General features: G+C 41.1%; 1 long non-coding RNA gene across 2 annotated transcripts in view; it reads right to left on the bottom strand.

Annotated features, from left to right (window-relative positions):
* Positions 1-6,438, bottom strand: part of LOC102013274 — a 23,686-nt gene that overhangs the window by 8,638 nt on the left and 8,610 nt on the right. The window contains exon 3 of one of the 2 annotated variants that reach the window (XR_260081.2): positions 4,686-4,724. The exons of the other annotated variant lie outside the window; for it this stretch is intronic. This is a non-coding gene — a long non-coding RNA (uncharacterized LOC102013274). The remainder of the gene's footprint in view (positions 1-4,685; positions 4,725-6,438) is intronic. 2 annotated transcript variants of the gene reach the window in all.

The following is a 6,438-nucleotide window of genomic DNA, read 5'->3' as shown; positions in this document are numbered from 1 at the left end:
ACAAATGCAAAACCATATATATATGGTAGTTAAGATCATTATACTACTAATTTCTTTTAGTTCAATGAAAAGAAAGGTTTGTGCTAATATTGTTTGGACAACTAAATGCCTATATCTTGCAGCTAATTTAAAGATATCAATACACAATGTATTAACCATCATTACTCTCCTATTCTCTTGTTTTGAAATTTTGTTTTACTTTTTTCTCTTTAAAATAAACTTTTTAAAAAATAGTGCATTTCTGACCTTCTCCCTTCCACCCACCCCCTACCACCCGAGTCTTGGCCACCTCCTTCTCTGTACTATTAATTCATCTTGTACACATTATTCCTGGCACTGACAGCACTTTATTCCCCTCACATTTTAGTAAATTAGTTTCCTGGAATATTACAAGCTAGACTATCTGGCCCTCCAACTCCACCCTCATCCCTTACACAAACAACAAAAATATCTGTATCATCCCTGTACCATATTTGAAATATAATACAAACCCTTTTAAAATATGTTGAAAAACTTATAAAGCACCTATTAAGTATTAGACTCTATCATTGTTAAATATATTGTTTTATTTAATCACTGCCTGAGGTAGACTGATTCTCATTTTGGACCCAAGAAAACTGAAGTACAGAGATGTAAGTAAATTTCCCAAAGTCACACAGCTAATGTGACAAAGGGTGACCAAGCTAGGACACAAAGCAGGTCATTAGGGCCAGCAGGTGAGAGACACCTGGCTCCTTCTTCCCAGGGATCCTAAGGAGTTGACTCTAGAGTCACTGCTTCTTCTCAGTTCCCAGCCAAGCCCAGGTCCCACCCTGAGAACTTGCATCACTTATTATTCCCATCTCACTACTACACCCACTTCCAAAAGACACATGTAAATATGCTATGTCATCACAAATGTCCCCATCAAGCAGTCCCTGTTGCTTCCCGGCCTAACGCCCAGAAGTCGAAGGTGTTTCTGCAAAGAATTCACCCTGCCATCCATGGGTTCCTTAGCTTTTACATCGGTTTAAGAACAGCCTGTCTGTTTGGCACTAGAGACCTAGAGGGGTAGAGTCGTTGTCATCTGTCCCAAGGGAGGCGGATACTTCAGAGGAAACCCAAACAGGTGTACTACAGGCTCTCACAACACAGCTGGCCTTCCACGCCCAGGTTCCACATCCATGGATCCAACCAGGGCAGACTGAAAATATCTGGGAAAAGAATATGTCTGCACTGAACATGTATGGACTGTGTTGTCACTGCTCCCTAAAGAATACAACAGAACAACTATCTGCACAACATTTATGGTGATGTAGGCAGAATAAGTCATCTAGAGATACTTAAAGGTGTGCTAAGAGATTGCATAGGTTATACACAAACATGAAGGCATTTTATATGAGACGTGATTGAAAAATATGGAGTGCTTACATTTTTTAAATTTATTATTGTAAAAGACACATTGTCATTAATCCCCCACAAAATATGCCCCCTTGCTTCAAACACACTAATCCCATCATTCCAGCCACTTTCTGAAGCAGTTCTGGAAGTGCCCTTTCCTGAGTGTCATTAGTTGCCTTCTCATGGCTGCCTTGATATCCTGAATCAATTCCAAATGTTCATCTTCCGTGGTTATTTTGACTTTTGGGAAAAGCCAGAAGTTACCTGGTGCCAGATCCTGCGATAAGGTGGATGAGGACACACTAAGATTCTCACCAGCCTGCGCTTGTGTTGGGTAGCACTTGGCAGCAGTATTCACCATATTTGTGATCACACCCCGTAAAAAGCACTCACAAAAGAGGACTTCCAGAACTGCTTCAGAAAGTGGCAAAAATGAGATGAATCTGTTCAAAATGAGGGGGGTTGTTGGCAATGTGTCTTTTACCGTAATAAATTATTTTACATTAAACATTCAAGCCAAGCATGGAAATGCACGCCTGTAATCCCACCACTTGGGAGCCTGAGGCATGACGATCACTGCAACATCAAGGCCAGCCTGGACTATATATCAAGACCTTGTCTCAAAAAACAAACAAAAAGTCACCTTTTTTTCAATCAGCCATTGTATAAAAGGCTTGGGTTTTAGCATCTGAGCAGGTCCTGGAACCAAGCCCCTTCAGACGCAGGAGAATGATTGCATCTGGGAAATGCAATGGGACAGCCAAGAAAGCGTAACTAGTGGCAGTCTGTGTAGGAGGGAGATTGGGAGAGACCCGGGTGCAAGGCAACCAGGCTGTGAAAGGGGCACTGGTGCGGAAGGAAGCAATGCGACACACAGCGCAAAGGATCACGGGAGGAAGGTCTAGTCCGCGGAAGTGATGAAAGCGGACGATGCTGGGCAGGGAAGCCGGAAGTGAGAAGCAAGGTGCAAGAGCCTGCTTCCAAGTGAACTCTGCCAGACAAATAGTGGGGTGTTGAGTTGATCTTACACCATTGTTTTAGCACCTGCCTCTCCACTAGTAATTATAATCATCTCACCCCATGTTTGTTGACTTATAGGTATAAATCAGCACTCTGCTAAATATTTTACATTGCTTCACTTGCATTTTATGTATAACAAAACCAAGAAATATAATTATTCTGGTTTTACAAATAAGGCACTAAGACTCAAAGATATGAAGTAACCTTATTAACCTCATCTTAAAACAATCCAAATCCCTTTATCTAAAATCACATTGCACTTTTAGTCTGCATTATCTGGAGTTTGACATCTCCTCCTCCTCCTCCTCCTCCTCCTCCTCCTCCTCCTCCTCCTCCTCCTCCACCTCCTCCTCCTCTTCCTCTTCCTCCTCTTCTTCCTTCTTCTCCTCCTCCCCATTCTCTTCCACTTCCTCCTCCCCTCCCCCTCCTTCTCCCTTTTCCTCTTCTCCTTCTCTTTCTCCCTCTCCCTCTTCCTCTTTTCCTTCTCTTTCTCCCTCTCCCTCTTCCTCTTTTCCTTCTCTTTCTCCCTCTTCCTCTTCCTCTTCTTCTCGTACTGTGGATTGGATCCAGGCTCTTCTCACTGAGCTGCTTCCCCAACCCCTTTGAAACAGGGTCTCACTAAGTTACCAAGTGGCCCAGGCTGAGCTCAAACTCATGATCCTCCTCTCTCAGCCTCCCAGAGTGCTGGGGCCACAGGCACGTGCCACCAGATTCGGCTGGTGACCGTAATTTTCATGTTTATATGTCTTACCACACTTGACTAAAACAAGTCCCAGGTACACTTTAAAACTGTCACCTTGGGGAAAAGTTTTAACCTCCCTGTAACTCAGGCTCCACATACTTACAATCTGAGAAGTAATAGTACTTTCCTCCATGAAACTGTTATGAAATTAATTAATACACAGAAATTATAAGAAACCAATACTCAATACGTGGGGCATACTCAGTAACTGTTAGCTCATATTATGATGATTAGTACTAGGTCAAAAAAAATCCACTTATTCTAAAATTAGCATTCTAAATCAATACTCCTTAAAAACTATGGAGGACTCTTAGTTCTGACACACAGAGGTGTAGTATCCGTGGTCTTAGCTATATGTGAGAAACCCTGGAGTTTCATTACATCAGTAGTGTCTAGTCGTGCAAAGGAAGGAATTAAGTGTAAGGTTTTAGTAAGTGGTGCATGCAAGACAATGACCCTATGTGTGCAGCTCACATGGCTGCCATCAGCGAAACCAATGAATTATTCTTATTATGTAATAAAACTTTCTTTTATTTCTATGGTAAATGCCCTTCTACGCCATCCCAACACAGTTGGCTGATGATGTGAGTAAAGACTAAGTAAATAAACTGAAGAAAGAGATAGTTGGAAGCAAAGAAAAACATAAATTTTAGATAAATTAAAGGGAAAAATATTGAATTCAGCCAAACCTGGGATATAGGATGTAAAGTTCACCATATGCTCTATATAAAACAAGAAAAGGCAATTTTAGACTGTTTCAAGATCATGTCAATCAAGTGCAGAAACACGCTTGTAGATGAGAAAACAAACCATAATAAAAATAAAAAAGGGGCCAACAGGAAATTAAAAGATGCATGAAGAACAGATCGCTCAGAGGTAAAGGCGATTAGCAAAAACAGCCAAAAGCTTTTAAAAATCAGAAAAGTTCCAGGAAAGCAATAGAGAGCCAGAGTTGGGCTTGATATTTGCTGTAAATAAAAGCAGATTTAATGGCACATTTTTCCCCAGAATATGAAGGAAACATAAACTACAGCATTAATTCAATGTGTTGCTATAGTAGCGTTTCTCCAGCAGTGATGAGCACACCGCAGCCTATATTGCAACAAATACACTGCATGGGCCAAAAGAATCACAGTGATTGAATCAATTGTATTAACTGCATAGAAAGAGTCAACTTTAGATTTTAGATTACATTTGAATGCAACTAAAACAACAGACTTTACTTTTGAGGGGAGGTGAATGCTTTAAATCCTAAAATCTTCTTTTCCTTCTATTAGCACAGCGTTTGAAGTCCAGCATATAGAACTGTACTAAGTGATGTAAGGTAGAGAAGATGCAGGTTATCACAAGGGAGTTTTCCTGTGCATAAAAATTAAACAAAAGCTCAAGTAGAAGCCAAAGATGAGGCAACATGTTGCCTGGAACCCCAAGAAAGACATTAGGGTTTACATACCAACCTGATAGAAATCTGCCACCAACACCTAAAAAAATTCCCCAGATCTCCATGCCTGCCTGTTAGATGAGCCGATGACAGCACACCTACCTCAGTCGCTTGAGCACGGCCTGAAATATGCGCATGCCCCTGTGGGAAACAAGAAAACTGAGAACAATGTACTTGTTACAGGGTAATTTTATTTGCTTTTTTAAAGACGGTATAGTCATGACTACTAAGGAAATATAAGCCGAACACCTGTAAAAGATTGTGTTTAATTCATTTTTTAATGACAGAGCCAGTAAAATGTTACAACTGGTTCAAATGAGAATTCAAATTTTATATATATATGAATGCTTCAATAAATTTACAAATAGATGGCAAATGGACCTGAATAAATAGCTGCAATCCACTGGGTACAATTAATTTGCACTAGACAGATAATAGGAAGTGGAGAGATGGATTTTTGCAAATGGGAAAGGGACAAAGAAATGGAGACGGGGAGAGGGAAAGGAGGAAAGGGGAATAAAAGAATTAATGTGTTGTGTACATATATAAACTCACCACAATGACTGTAATAATTAGGTACTGTACACATGGACTAATAAAAAAATTAGCCAACAATTTGCATTCCTGTGAATGAGAATCCTTGGCATCATTAGGTTTGGTTTGGTTTGGTTTTTCACAATTTAAAGGATTATAAAATAACTCAGCATGGACATGGTGGCACACACCTGTAATCCCAGCACTTGGGAGGCTGAGGCAGGAAGATTGCTGTGAGTTCGAGGCCAGCCTGGACTACAAAGTGAGTTCAAGGCCAGCCTGAACTGCAAAGTGAAACCCTGTCTCAAAAGGGAAGAAAGAAAGAAAGAAAGAAAGAAAGAAAGAAAGAAAGAAAGAAAGAAAGAAGAAAGAGAGAGAGAAAGAAAGAAAGAAGAAAGAGAGAGAAAGAAAGAAAGAAAGAAAGAAAGAAAGAAAGAAAGAAAGAAAGAAAGAAAGAAAGAAGAAAGAGAGAGAAAGAAAGAAAGAAAGAAAGAAAGAAAGAAAGAAAGAAAGAAAGAAGAAAAAAGAAAAAAAGAAAATACCTCAAAAACAATGAAAGAAATCAGATGACCACAGTGATGTACTAGACTAGGACTTCTTTTCCACTGGAAATACACAATAATCTTTCCATCCAGTTGTCTCACACAATGATTGGAAAAGAACTAAGATTCAGAGAAAATGCCCTGGGTTTGCAGAGATCCCAGCTCAGAGCTAACAGCATGTTCGTGGTCATCAGCAATGGAATCAGGGCAATGACCAGGAACAGGATCCAGCCGGCTCTCTGTGACACTTGGTCACCAGCGGGAGACAAGGGCCCAGTCTGTGGACCCAGCAAGGGGTAGAAGCCAAAGGCCCTGCTGAATCCAAACAGTGCCACCCTGTCTAGTAGATAATACTCTGTGCCCTAAATAAAACGTCCAGATCGAAGACTGACAGAAGGGAATAAAGCCGAGTAAAAACAGCCGTGACACTTAGGATGGAGTTTCAACTTGACCGGCTTTGGGATCTGCCCCGGTCACGGGGGAAGCACACCTCGGGGTGTGCCTGCATGGGCCGTGGAGGCGTGGCCCTAGGGTCTATGTCTAGGCCCTTGTCCCTTCCATTCTACCACTCTTCCCTTGCTCTGCTTCCAGCCAGCATGAAATAAGCAGCTTTGCTCCCCGACACCACAAGCAAAGTAAACTCTCCTTTAAGTTGTGTCAGCTACTGTGTCTTGGCAACGGGAAAAGTGGCTAATACAACAGTACTCCCCAGTTCTGCCCGATTAACTTTATGCTTTTGAAACTGAGACTTAACATGTCAAAATGAGTCTTTTTTTTTT

This window comes from Chinchilla lanigera, unplaced genomic scaffold (assembly GCF_000276665.1).
Source record: "Chinchilla lanigera isolate Chin_1 unplaced genomic scaffold, ChiLan1.0 scaffold00012, whole genome shotgun sequence".
NCBI lineage: Eukaryota > Metazoa > Chordata > Mammalia > Rodentia > Chinchillidae > Chinchilla > Chinchilla lanigera.
This window is presented reverse-complemented; position numbering and strand designations above follow the sequence as displayed.